This window comes from Macaca fascicularis, chromosome 4 (genome assembly GCF_037993035.2).
Source record: "Macaca fascicularis isolate 582-1 chromosome 4, T2T-MFA8v1.1".
Taxonomy (NCBI): domain Eukaryota; kingdom Metazoa; phylum Chordata; class Mammalia; order Primates; family Cercopithecidae; genus Macaca; species Macaca fascicularis.
The window spans coordinates 158,315,438-158,329,128 of NC_088378.1; the positions used below are offsets into that span (position 1 = coordinate 158,315,438).

General features: G+C 43.1%; 1 non-coding gene across 1 annotated transcript; it reads right to left on the reverse strand.

Annotated features, from left to right (window-relative positions):
- Nucleotides 1-7,822: 7,822 nt before the first annotated feature.
- On the reverse strand, nucleotides 7,823-7,926 carry LOC123573160 (U6 spliceosomal RNA). The gene has a single exon (XR_006697906.1). It is a non-coding gene; the product is annotated as a U6 spliceosomal RNA (small nuclear RNA).
- Nucleotides 7,927-13,691: the final 5,765 nt, after the last annotated feature.

Sequence of the window (13,691 nt, forward strand, 5' to 3'; positions counted from 1 at the left end):
AGTGTTCCTGATTAAGAACCACCGGACTAGACCAAAACTCTAATTGTAGAACTACAGCAGGAAGGCATGATGAATGAATTATAACATTTGGGGGTAGGAGAGTTAGCCCAAGCAAAGTGCCTTCCTGACCTTATCCTGAAGCTTCAGAAACCCATAGGAGTGGAAGCCTGGGTCAAGACCCTACCCACACCTGTACTGACCATGGCAGGTCACTACCTTAATAGGCAAAGACTTCCTGAAAACTTCCAGCTCGTAGGAATGTGTGAAAGCAGAACAATAGAAGAGGAAGGAATTCCCTTCCTAAAAGGCTATAAAAAAGATCAAATCCCTAATCATACCTCTGCTTTTAGATCCAGTCTATCAAGGAATAGTTACAGCATCAGGTTTAAATCCACATTAGATTGCACGACTTTCAGCTTTATCTTGATGGTGTTAAGTTCATAAGAGTTAAACTTCAGAGCTTTTCCATTGCTCCACTTATTTTTATAAAACCATAGGGGAAAAACACAATAAAATTTTTCAAATAATTGCAGAAACATTGCTGTTCAGACAAAAATGGCAACATCACCCAAACTCAACTGTTGGCTGACAGCACCATCATGCAATAGCTCCGAATGTTCATTTTCCAGCTAATTTATACAGATCTGAATTTGGCATACAAGAGCTGATTGAGAGGTGTCAGTGGACAATGTGTGAATGAATGGAGTATACAGAAATTTTCAGTGTACAAAGGTTGAAAACTACTAGTAATATGACAAGGTGAGATATGGAGCACTAGGTCATGGTGTATATTTTATCTTAATTAGAATATAAAGATTTCAAGGGGAAGGAAGGACTTTCAAAAAATTCTTCAGAATCCTTAGTATACATGCAATGAACACCTATTAATTTCTAATTTAATGGGTAATGGATGGAAAAAAATTAACACTTTCTTTGAAACAAGGATGCAAGGCTTAAGAGTTCCTTAAGTGTTTAGATTCAAAATTATTTTGTGCCTGGTTAAGAAATGTCGTATGTATTACATATAAATATAGATATATAGCTATCTTCAGAGATATGAAGACAGATAAATAGATATACCTGTCACTCAAACAGAAGAGGTAGGAAGGACATTGGTGTGTGGCACAGAATCCTAGTGCTGTAGGGCTTTTTGAGAGACTATAATGAGGGTTTGGGGAGTAATGAGGGACCCAGAGAGGACCTTCTTTTTGTCTCTGATCTTTGTTTTTCTCTGGCATTTGTCCTATTCTTCTCTCTCCAGAGTGATTTCTGCATCTGTAAAAATGCAGGAGATGGCCTCCTTTAAGCTGCCGAGTTCACCTGTCCTCTAGCACCCAACCAGCCCCATTATCCTAACTACCTTCATTCCAATTTCCAGGAGAGAAAATGTAATTGGTCCAGCTTGGGTCAAGCTGATCCATTCAATTATAACCAGTCTAGTGGGAAGCGAGGAGGGGGTCAAGTGTTCAAACATGTCTTAGGGCTCAATCCTGTGAAGGTGGGTATGATTTTCAGAGAAAGGAGATTAAATTGTTGAGGACAGACGACCCCAAAGATGTATTGCTTGTATGTTAATAATGTGTTGTAGTGAAAACCTTAAGGACATGTTTAGAGATCTTTTCTGGTTCCATTTTCTTTTCCTTGCCAGACCAGTTTGGTAGGTTTTAAGCATGGTTGTTGACCAATTGATTAATCAGAGGTATGACCCATGAGAAAATAAAAGAAACCTGTGAGAAAGTTTGATAATGGTATGATCTGGCTCTCTGGATCATAAGGATGTAATTTGTCCTTGAAAATGAGTTCAGGTATATTTGTCTTGCAGAGCTTTTGTGACAAATCAACACAAACTAGGTGGCTTAAAACAACAGAAATTTATTATCTCACAGTTCTGGAGGCCAGAGATCTGCAATCAAGGTTTTAGCAGGACTTGGCACTCCCTCAGAGGTTTCCAGAGGAGAATTCTTCCTTGCTTCTTCCAGCTTCTGGGGGCTCCCAGTGTTCCTTGGCTCGTGGCTGCCCCACTCCCATCTGTGCTTCTGTCCTCACATGGCCTTCTTCTCTCCGTGAGTCTCTCCTCTTTGGGTGTTTGATAAGGACACTTGTCTTTGGATTTAGAGTTTACCTGGATAATCGAGGATGATCTCATGTCCACATTCTTAATTATATTTGGAAAGATCCTTTCTCCAAATAAAGTTTGATTCAGGGTTTGGGGATGTGGACATATCTTTGGGAGGCCTCCATTCAACCTGCTACATAAGGTGAAAATGGACTGACCAGTGGGGCCTTCTTGCAGTTTGGTCTTGCTGTGCCCATATCTTGCTCAGGGCAGGGAAGCTGCACTGGTGTACCTGAAATTTGGAACCCCTGTCCTGGGGCAGGCCTGGATGGTGGAGAGGACACAGTCGGCTCAGCTTAGAGCAGCAGGGACATGTAGGCTGGTCACAGGTCCCAGGCTGGTCCTTTCTGGCTGTACACATCCTCCAGATTTTCATCAGTGTGTCTTACAGATATTTTCCCCCCTGTATTTGCTATGTCCTGAATACAAGATTGAGAAGCATTGGTTAGGAAGCCACTTCATTTTATTCTCCTTCTTCTGTATAGTCTATTTGATCTTTCCTTGAATTAACTCTTGAAATGTCTTCTAGTTGCAATTGACAGTTGTTGACTGAATAAGGCACCCTTAAATTTTCCTTCCAGTGGTTTCTTTTAGTCTGCTATAGGGAAGAGCTATAGTGCCAATGGGTGGGAGTTCTCAGGAAGGAAAGTCTGGTTTGATGCCATAAAGAAGATTTTAATCACTAGGGCTGGCCAATGATGAAGCAGGCTGCCACATAAAGCCCTAAGCATTCCATTGCAAGTGGGAAAATAGATGCGGGCTGATCATCCACCAGGGGTATTGTCAAAGGAGTTGTCCATCAGTGGAGGGGGTGGACATGCAACCTCTAAGGGGCTCTAATTGGTATTCTTCTAAACAATCATCTGATACGGGTATGGATACAGAATGAGATCGGTTCAGACTGCGAGGTGGGAAAGATTTGGCTTTTACTTTCCAGGAATTTTAAATAGGAGGTTTGGATTATATTGGCTTTTCCTGCACATAAAGACTGCTAAATTTAAACAGTTTGCCATTTAAGAGCTGGGCGATAAGAGATGACTTTAGAAGCTATGGAAACTAAAAAGAGCTCTTTCTAATCAGGAACAAAAGGGAAGGAACTTTTCACAGACGTTTAGAATGTCTGGACCAAGAGATCTGGCTCCTTCAGTCAACAGCTTAGAGTGCTTATATTTTAATCTTCATTTCTATTTTCTTTCTCTGTCATATAAGTTTAGGGAACATCTTACTAGATTGTTCTCTGACAATACTTTGCATGTTCTCCTGTAATATTGATTATCACATTATATTCTAATTTATTCAGTATTCTGTATTCCCCATCTCTAATCCTTAGCACAATGCCTGGCACATAGTAGGCCCTCATGAAATATTTGTTATTAAAACGTTGTGAAAAAATCAATCCTGGAAAGACAAAGGGGACTCTATAAGCTTAATAGTGCCTCATATCACTGACTTCTTCAATGAGATCAGTAGACAGAGTTTACCAATGCATTTCTCTCTATTTTTTTGAAGGACAGAGTTTCTTGATTTTTCTAATAGGCTGAATTAGGATGGATAAATGAATCAGAACCTTTTTGTGTGTGTGTGGTAGACTCACTTGTATAACGTAATGCCGGGTCTCACTGGAGTCACCCTGAACTTCAAGGACTAGATAGGGTCAGCACAAATTGTCCTCTTTTGGCTAAAGTGTAAGCTGAGAGAACCTAGCAGTTGGCCAGGTCAACTCCTCACTCCCTTCATAATATTTTTCAGTGGTAAAATCAGGTAGATGGAGGCATTATCCTTTATAGTACTGGGGATGGTATAACAATTATGATTATTATTGTTCTTATTTGTCAAAATATTACACTCAGAACTTAACAGAATCCATTTTGAAGAGCAGAGATTAGAACTGGCAACAGGGTATCTTTCAACTGCCATGTATCTCATGCAGAAAAAGTTCTTTACCGGGCAGAGTCACCAAAGCCTGACTTCCTAGATAATTTTCTAGCAGAGCTTTGAATTTTGTTTGGTGGGTTCTTGCTAGTTATTTTGAAACTCTCTTCCAGGGTGCAATTGTTTTTTGAGAGGTAATAGCAGGACACAAGATAAGGGCTCGTTTCAGATGATTCATCTATGTCTTATTCAGTGACTCTCAACTATGAAAATAATCATAAGAAAATTCGTTTTACTACAAGATACGCTGTATGTTTTTAAAAAGTAGAGTGTAGGACTCACTGTAGTAAACAACATTGAGTTCTATTTTTGAATCGCAATATTCCAGCCAATTTGCACATTGTCTTCTTACCAAGCTTCCTGATGCCTGTATGCACCAGCTTTCAAGGCTGAACATTATCCACAAATTGCCCCCTAGATTATGGAAGACTTTAGCCTCAGAAAGGAACCTCTGTTGTGAGATAGGAATCTTATGGAATCACTACACAAAGTATTGTTTGATTTCTCTCCACCCAGTATCCTTAATCTCCTGAATAGTGTCCTACACAACCCCACCCTCCTCGCTACTCAGAACATTTGGGAAAGGGTCCTAGGATGACTGGTCTTGAAGTGAAGCGCTGGCCTTGTTTCCCTATCTTTAAGCCAAGCGATCTCCTATCTGGAGTACTAAACATGCAAGGTTTCACACAGGTCTCAGATACAGCCCCACATGAGTAAAGTATTAAAATGCTTAAACAACTCAAGAGTGAAGGAGTGAGACTGCTTCTTGGCGTCCATCCAAGTGGTCAATTTGTGCGCAAATCCATGGAGGCCTTTTCAGGGAGCCATCACTTCTGTCCATGTGTGAGCTCTTTCTGACTCTGAGATGCTCTCTGTTCAGACCTCAGAAGCATTTTACCCCCAGTGCAGTGTTTTTGCCAAATGTCTACTCTTATTCCTAATATTCAGACAGACATATGTGGCCTAGAGAGACTTCTCCAGGGAATAAATCTCCCTTGTCCCCCTTCCCACCCCTTTTCCCCACCGGTATTCATTTTTCTGATTAAGCAGATTCAGTGACATATGAACAAAAAGGAAGATGACACTGCTTGGAATATGAGAATTTTCAGGGAAATGGGCCATAGAATTCATGAGTGATGGGTCTTTTCCTATTCAAAAATAGCATCTATTATGTTGTAGTATAATGACCTATTTGCACTTCTGTCTGATTTACCTGATTAAGAACTTCTGTAGGGTGGGAAGCATGCCTCATTCATCTTGTACCTCCAATGCCAACCAAATACCCAGCATCCAATATCCAAAGTACAATAATTCAACTTCTGCTGAGGGGTGAACAGCATTGCTAGAAGACAGTATAGTGAACTGAGTGATGGATACCCCCAAAAGACATGTCCAGATCTTTACCCCCAGAATCTGTGAGTGTGGCCTTATTTGGGAAGTGGGTCTTTGTAGAGATAACTAAGTTAAGGACCTCAAGATAAGTTTACTCTGGATTATCTGGATGGGCTCTGAATCCCATGACCACTGTCCTTAAAGAGACAGAAGAGGAGAACACTCAGAGAGAAGAGGAGAAGACCACGTGAAGATGGAAGCAGCAATTGGAATGGTGCAGCCACAAGCCAAGGAACACCTGGGGCCACCAGAAGCTTGAAGAGGCAAGGAAGAACTCTCCCCAGGGTCTTCCAGGGGAACATGGTCCTGCCAATACCTTGATTTCAGACTTTGAAACTCCAGAACTGTGAAAGAGCACCTTTCTGTTGTTTTGAAGCCCCCAAATTTATGGTAGTTTATTATAGTAGCCTCAGGAAACTAGTACAGGGCATCACTTGCCCTTGAGAACAGCCATTAAAATTAACACACAGAGCTTGGCTCACGGCAATGAAAAGAAGAGACCAAGAAAAAGGCTCGTTGAAGGACCCCAGTTGGCAGAGCACAGGTAACATGGACTGAATTATTAAAAGAGGCCAGAAGGGGTGGATCTGAGTTCCAGGAGCCTTGAAGAGCTGAAAGAAGTTTCAACCTAGGCTGAAGAAATGGAATAACAGGAGCTGATAATTCACCAGACTGCATGCATGATTTAGATCTGGAGCATGCACTGCAGTATGCAGTTGAGTTGACCAGAAAAAATACTTGAAGGCTTTGACAATGGGGAGAGAGAAGCACCTTGGAGAAGAATGGGGTGTGGGTAGCAGAAGAATGGCCATTTCTCAAGCCAGGCCTTTGAGATACCATTTTGCCAGTAGCAGGGGCTAAAAGAAAAGTATCCAGGCATCGAAGGATTTTACTCCCAAGTAAGCAAAGAAAATAAGCCAGTTTGGGGGCCGAGTGCAGTGGCTCATGTCTGTAATCTCAGCACTTTGGGGAGGCCAAGGCGGGTGGATCACGAGGTCAGGAGATCAAGACCATCTTGGCCAACATGGTGAAATCCTGTCTCTACTAAAAGTACACAGATTAGCTGAGCGTGGTGGTAGGCGCCTGTAATCCCAGCTACTCAGGAGGCTGAGCCAGGAGAATGGCTTGAACCCGGGAGGCAGAGGTTACAGTGAGCCAAGATCATGCCACTGCACTCCAGCCTGGTGACAGAGGAAGACTCTGTGTCCAAAAAAAAAAAAAAAAGAAAAAAGAAAATAGAAAAGAAAAGAAGCCAGTTTGGCCTGTCTGTTCCTGGCGTGTCCTGTGCTACTCCAGCCTGAGGCCCCTCTGCCTCACAGGCACTCAGTCCTCATGCACACAGATGGGGCTAGGGAGCTGATAGAACTGTGAGGAGCCGAGCATCCTCCTTCAGAGACAAGAGTGGCACATAGCAGGGATGTCAGAGATGTCCTCAGCACCAGGGCCAAGTTGGAGAGAGTAGACTGTGTGTTTTGTTATGAGAAGATAAACGCAAGACACTGGAATTCCCAGCAGTGTAGGGGAGCAGAACGTATGCTGGATCAACTGCCAGGAGACCTAGGCTATTGCTCCAGCTCCATGATGTAGCAGCTGGATTACTGTGCAAGAGTAACATAACTTTTTTTTTTTTTGACAGAGTCTCACTCTGTCGCCCAGGCTGGAGTGCAGTGGTGCGATCTTGGTTCACTGCAACCTCCACCTCCCAGGTTCTAGCGATTCTCCTGCCTCAGCCTCCCGAGTAGTGGGGAATACAGGGGCATGCCACCGCGCCAGCCTAATTTTTTGTATTTTTAGTAGAGATGGGGTTTCACTGTGTTAGCCAGGATGATCTCGATCTCCTGACCTCATGATCCGCCCACCTCGGCTTCCCAAAGTGCTGGGATTACAGGATGAGCCACCACATCTGGCCCATAACTTCTTTGTCTTTCCTGCAAGGAGCTTGGCGAGATCACTTCCAAGGTCTCTATAATCCTATGAGTCTACAATCGCTGCCTGGCTATTGAATGAAATGGATTCAACCTGTGGAAGTGTCTTCTTGCTAAGTCACTCAAACCAACGTGAAAAGTTTTCTGATATACACCATCCCTCCTGCCACCAAAAGCAAAACAAAATAAAATAAAATATGATATGATATATAGGAAAAGTATATTCCTAAGAAAGTACTACATGATTATAGCATGGCTTGAGGTGAGAAGTCAATGAATGTTGAATGAATTAAATGGATAAGGGTTGATTCCCCTTTTTGCCAAAAATATAATATAGTCATACAAAGTATGTTCTTAGGAAAAGGACGGCATGATTATAACAAGACACAATGGGAACATTCAATGAATGAATGAATGTCAAATGAATGGGTGAAGGATTTACAAGGATTTTTTTTAAAAAAACATAGAATGCTTCATGAATTTGCGTGTCATCCATGTGCAGGCCCCATGCTAATCTCGGTATCATTCCAATTTTAGTACATATGCTGCCAAAGCGAGCACTGTAAGAGGATCTTAAGGATTTTTGCTAAGTAATATACCAAGTCTTATTTCCTCCAGTTATCTGTATGGTGACGACATTTAATTGTTTAGCTCTACCTATCCTTTTGTTTTTGTTTTTATTTTTATTTTTACTTTTTTGAGACAGAGTCTCACTCTGTCACCCAGGCTGGAGTGCAGCGGCACAATCTTGGCTCACTGCAGCCTCCGCCTCCCAGGCTCAAGTGATTCCCTTGCCTCAGCCTCCCAAGTAGCTGGGACTACAGGCACCTGCCACCACACCTGGCACTAATTTTTGTAGTTTTAGTAGAGATGGGGTTTCACCATGTTGGCCAGGCTAGTCTCAAACTCCTGACCTCAGGTGATCTGCCCACCTCGGCCTCCCAAAGTGCTGGGATTACAGGCGTGATCTTACTCTTTAAGTGAGAAGTGACTTGTAGGTGATGCCCATATCAACTCTTTCCTCTTGGTGTCCTGAATCAGCTAGACAGTCTTTGGCTACATTGGTGGTCAATAAGTGTTGGTGATTCATTGAGCATAGATTTCCCTCACCTGTACTTTGGGCTATACAGAAAACCAAAGGGCCGTCTTGAATCTAGTCAGAGTCCTTGTGTTTTGCTCTTCAACGCTTTCTGCCTTCTTTTCTTGGACAAGGGTGCCACCTGACCTTATTATTCTTGCTTTGCTGACTGACTTCATCAAAAGAGTTGTAACAAACTGTTTTTAAACTGTTCTTATTTCTGGGGTAAAACATCTTTATTCCGCTTGTAAGAACAAACAAAAAATTATGGCACTGTGCACATTATAATGGAGATGACTGGCCTTCTCTTAAAAGTAATAGGCTACAAAACAGAGAAAGCTCAAAATGATGGCAGGAGGCCAGGCCAGGTAGCATTGAAAATCCCTGTCTCCCTGGCCTGCAGTGTGACACTGCCTGGTAGGAGGTGATTTGGAGCCAGGTCTGCCGTGCTGTGACTGTAGCCAGTGCAATTTCTGTGTAAAAGTCTCAACTATCACATTAACAGGCCATTTAACTTACACTGTAACCACCCAGACACTGGGGTGTTGCTCCAATTTCTCCTCCTGTGGCTGAGTGTGCATTCAGATTTAATCGATTGGTTGAATTGATTTGGTGATTGGTTGTGGCAGGCTTCTTCTCCCTATCTCCCTGGCTTCCCCCTCCATGCCCTCCATGCCCTCCCTCACCACTGAGCCCTATTGGAGGGACACCTGTAATTGAAGACACTGCGGAATTATGTGCAGGACAAAGGCACACCCACATGCACACGCACTTTCATTACACTCTTGGAAAAATGAAAGCAAAGACAAGAAACTAGTGCTTTAGGCTAAGTGAGATGAGGTCTTCGTTGCTCCAAATTCTGTGAGTTTGGGTAATGAGCAGGAAACAACCACAGTTCACATATTCAGAAGCCATGAGGATATTTACCTCTTGTTTGGACTGGTGGATACATATTTGGGTCAAGAAAATCTGTGTAGAGGACAAAAGAGCTTGAAAATTCATTCATTTATTCATTCACCCATTCATCCATTCATTCACTTGTCTTAAAAGTCCGAGATACTCTGGGTGTCTGGAGATGCTGAATAATAGCTTCTGCCTTTCCTCCCTCCACCCTCTCCCTTTTTCTTTCTTTTTTTTTTTTTTGAGATGGAGTCTCGCTCTGTCGCCCAGGCTGGAGTACAGTGGCCGGATCTCAGCTCACTGCAAGCTCCGCCTCCCGGGTTCACACCATTCTCCTGCCTCAGCCTCCCGATTAGCTGGGACTACAGGCGCCTGCCACCACTCCCGGCTAATTTTTTTTTGTATTTTTAGTAGAGATGGGATTTCACCATGTTAGCCAGGATGGTCTCGATCTCCTGACCTCGTGATCCACCCGCCTCGGCCTCCGAAAGTGCTGGGATTACAGGCATGAGCCACCACGCCCGGCCTCCCTTTTTCATATAATTTAAAGAATGACACACACATGCATAGAAGTAATTTTAACACGAGAAATGCTATCATTGACAAACAAACCAAGTATCATCAGGGCACAGAAGGATCACCATGTAACGGCCTGTAGATGGCCAGGAAACCTTTTGAAGGAGATGATATTTGATCTGACTCATAAAGAATAAAGAGGTGTTTGTCTATCTGGGCATAAGTTAACTTGGCTGTCTATCATTGGTCCCTGTCTTTCTGATTTCCCATCAGCTTATTGAGGGCAGGAGCTGTGTGATTGGCTTCTTTATGCAGTGGGCACCTGGCCCAGTGCCTTGTGTATGGGAACTACTTGCCATATTTTAGCTGAATGAACAAATCTGTAAATGACAGGTACTGAGATTCTTTATGGAGTGCACATTGACTAGTCATGGTCAAGATCTCCTTTTGGATTCAGGTGACAGCAGGAAGATTTGTGCTGGAAAATATACAGGGTACATAAGGACCAGGGAGCCTAGATGCTGTCTAGGTGGACCTGGACCACCTAGAAGGTGACCCTAGGACTAACCATGAGTACAGAGTCAACTAGCTGTTGCACTCCACCTCTGGATAAGAGAAGATCAGCACTGCTTCACTCCTCTGGTTGGGGAGGTGGACTCCCAGCTGCAAGACTCTGCCTATGGGGTGCTTCATGAGGAAGCTCCTTGGAAGTCCTGCCTCTCTCTAGGGCCTGGACAGCATGTGGATGACCAGGGATTGACCACAATGATTGTGATATGGATCAGAAGGATGGAAAAGGCAACTACAACAAGTGATTGTCTCTTCCTCAGTTTTCCTGTCTTTTGTTGCCCTTTTATCTGCAGAGCATGGTCTAATAAACAGAGAAGGCTCAGGAGGGTCAGAAACACGATGTTTGCTGAGTCAGCCTCATTTCTCAGCCTGCTTGCCAAGAATTCCCAAAAAGGAAGCGTTGGAGGATCACTCCCAGACTTGAGGCAATCAGATCTTTCCAGAACTTGAATTAGGTGGCTTGGGAGATAAGACACTGAAACAAAAAGAGCCCAGTCTAGGAATCAGAAACCATTCTTTCTGGTTCAAGCCCTAGTGTATTGACCAGTGAATGACCTGCAGCAAGATATTTAACTTCTCTAGGATATAGTTTCCTCCTCTGTTTCTAAAATCTAGCACTCAAGATCATTACACATTTTGATTTATCAGGCACTCAACATATATACTCAATGTCTATGTGTAGCAAATACAATTTCCCAAGTAGAAATAAAGAATACTGTTTTTCAAAAGTTCTGGGGCTTATGAATATTTTTGTAGAACGCACATTATCTGCAACCATTCCTACATTTAACTATGTCTCTGGCGAGTGAGTTCTTTCTAAAGGGATAGAGGTACTAAATGGTGATATTCTATAGCTAATGTGGAAAAATTTATCACAGCACTATGTGATTTGTTCCAGGGACTACCTTTCCAAAAACAGAGAAGCCAGTAGCCTAGATGTCTGATCTAGAGAGGACATAGATTAGCTCCTTTATTCATTAGCTGGTACATTTTATTATACAATTGGATTTTGAATTAAAATACAAATAGGAATTTATAACATTGGGATTAAAGTAATGTTGATTAATTTAATTTATACTAATGTGTAGATGACTGATACCTACATCCTATCCTTAGGGTATGTTTTAAGTGATGATAACAAAAAAAAAAGCAAAACAGGAAAAGTGATGGGAACCCCTAGAGTGGTGGCAAGGTTATAGGAAGAGGGTTAAGGACATGGCAAGGAGAGAATGAATTTTCCAAGGATAAACTTCTTTTTTACTTCCTGCTTTTTTCCTAAGGTCAGACAGAAACCAGCAGCATGGGATCCAATTTCAGAAAATGTCACCGTCTCCTTGCTTTAGGACCCAGGCGAATTTTCAAGACCAGAGCACTACTTCCTCAAAATCAGATAAAGCTGCCAAAGTCAAGCTCTTGAGGGATTTTATGAAACTAACATTCTTTTCTACTTTTACACCATACATTTTTTTGGTGACTCTAAAACATACCTTAATCGTAGAACATTTAGATACCACAGCAAAGCATAAAGGAAACAAAACCCATCCTCAGTTCCACCATCTTTAATATCATAGTGCATTATATTTTAAGGCAAAAGGGAGTCTTCAGGACTGCGTCATGGCAGTTTAAAGCAAGGAGGTAGCAAAGCCACCACAGAAAAAAAGCAGAGGCAGGGCCTGGACATGTTATGTCAGCAGAACTTGGGACCAACTTTTTTTTTTTTTTTTTTTGGAGGGAGAATAAAACTACATTGTGTACTCTTTATGAGATGCGTGTGTCTATATGATGGAGGGGGCTTGGCATGTTTGGTTACCACTTTTTCCATCTTATATTCTTAGTAACTAGGTTACCTGAAGAGTCCATTTGCCACATTTAAATCAGAACTGATTTTTAAACTAGTTGACGACTGTGCAGGTAACACAGATAAGAGAAATTCTGTGCATATATGTGGCGCTGTTTGAGTGTGTGTGTGTGATTGTGTGCGTATGTGTGTGTGCACGATTGTGTGCGTATGTGTGTGTGCACGTTCTTGTACCTGCCTAGAGGTCAAGTAACCAAATTTGGAACGGGGTGGGTTGAGAAAAGCTTCTCTGTTTGCATGCCTGTTCCCATCACTATGACTTGCAAATGAAGCCTTTCTTCACGAAGTCAGTCAGGTTGTGGGCGAGAGATTCAGAAGACTGAAGAGAGTTTTTTTTGCTCTGCCTGCTCAGCCCCAGAGAAATCGGAGGACCCTTGGTTGTGCCCACAGCGGGAAAAGCCCAGGCTCCAGGTGAGGCCTCGCTTCCCCCGGGTGGTTTGAAGAACGGGCCGATGGTGATCATAAATATCATTTGCTGACACGGAGTCCTGGGGCTGCGCTGACCACAGGAGTCGCAGTCCCCGGGATGCAGGAACTGCTCACAAAGCAGGCATTTATGAACTGGTTGGCTTTGCATTAATTAATTCCCCATTCACCAACAGTAACAATCCCTTCAATGAGTGTCCAGGCCCCGGAAAGCCCTGGTGTTGATTGGAAGTGACAAGTGCATCGCAAAGTGTGACTGTGTTAATATGGAACAGCGCAAAGGGACTCGGAGCCCCTCTCCTGCCCCGCGCCTTCCTTCCCGTGTCATTTCTGAGGAAGAAAGAGAACTTGGCTTCTTAAGGAGTGTTTAATTTGGTTTTTCCTCTTTGGTGGTTCGCTTGTCAGCTGCTGTTTTCTCGTCTGCTGCTTCTCCAGGTTAGGTTCGTTCTGATGCAGTGAGTTCTGTCATGAGTCCATGGAGTGTCGCAAGGTCCTCGAAGGACCAAGAGCCCTGACAGGTTACAGGAGGCTGATAAGCCAGGGCTGATACACACACACACACACACACACACACACACACAGAGGGATATGGACTCTCTGGGGAGGCTGGGCAAAGCCTGGCAAATTCTCTCATTGTTAAGAATTTGGGAACCAACAAGAGACTTGGAGTTCCACAGGTCTTAGTAAAAGCTGAAATGGCAGGGAAATTGTAGAAATGAGAGCTGATTGTCAATTCCTGAAGGCATCTTCTTTAACAAGCAGCTCTGTGCCATGCGCTTGCAGGCTCTAAATAAATGTTTGCTGGCCGGCTAACTGGCAGTGGGTTAGACACTTGCCCCTGCGATCCTCCAGCTTGTTTAATTGCCCAGTTATTTGGCCTCTTTCTTTCCAGTTCTCTTACTCACTAGCTTGCCAGTTTCTGTGTCTGTTGCTGGTTCTAGGGACGCATGCACTTATCAGGCTGGGCCATTTTAGGTT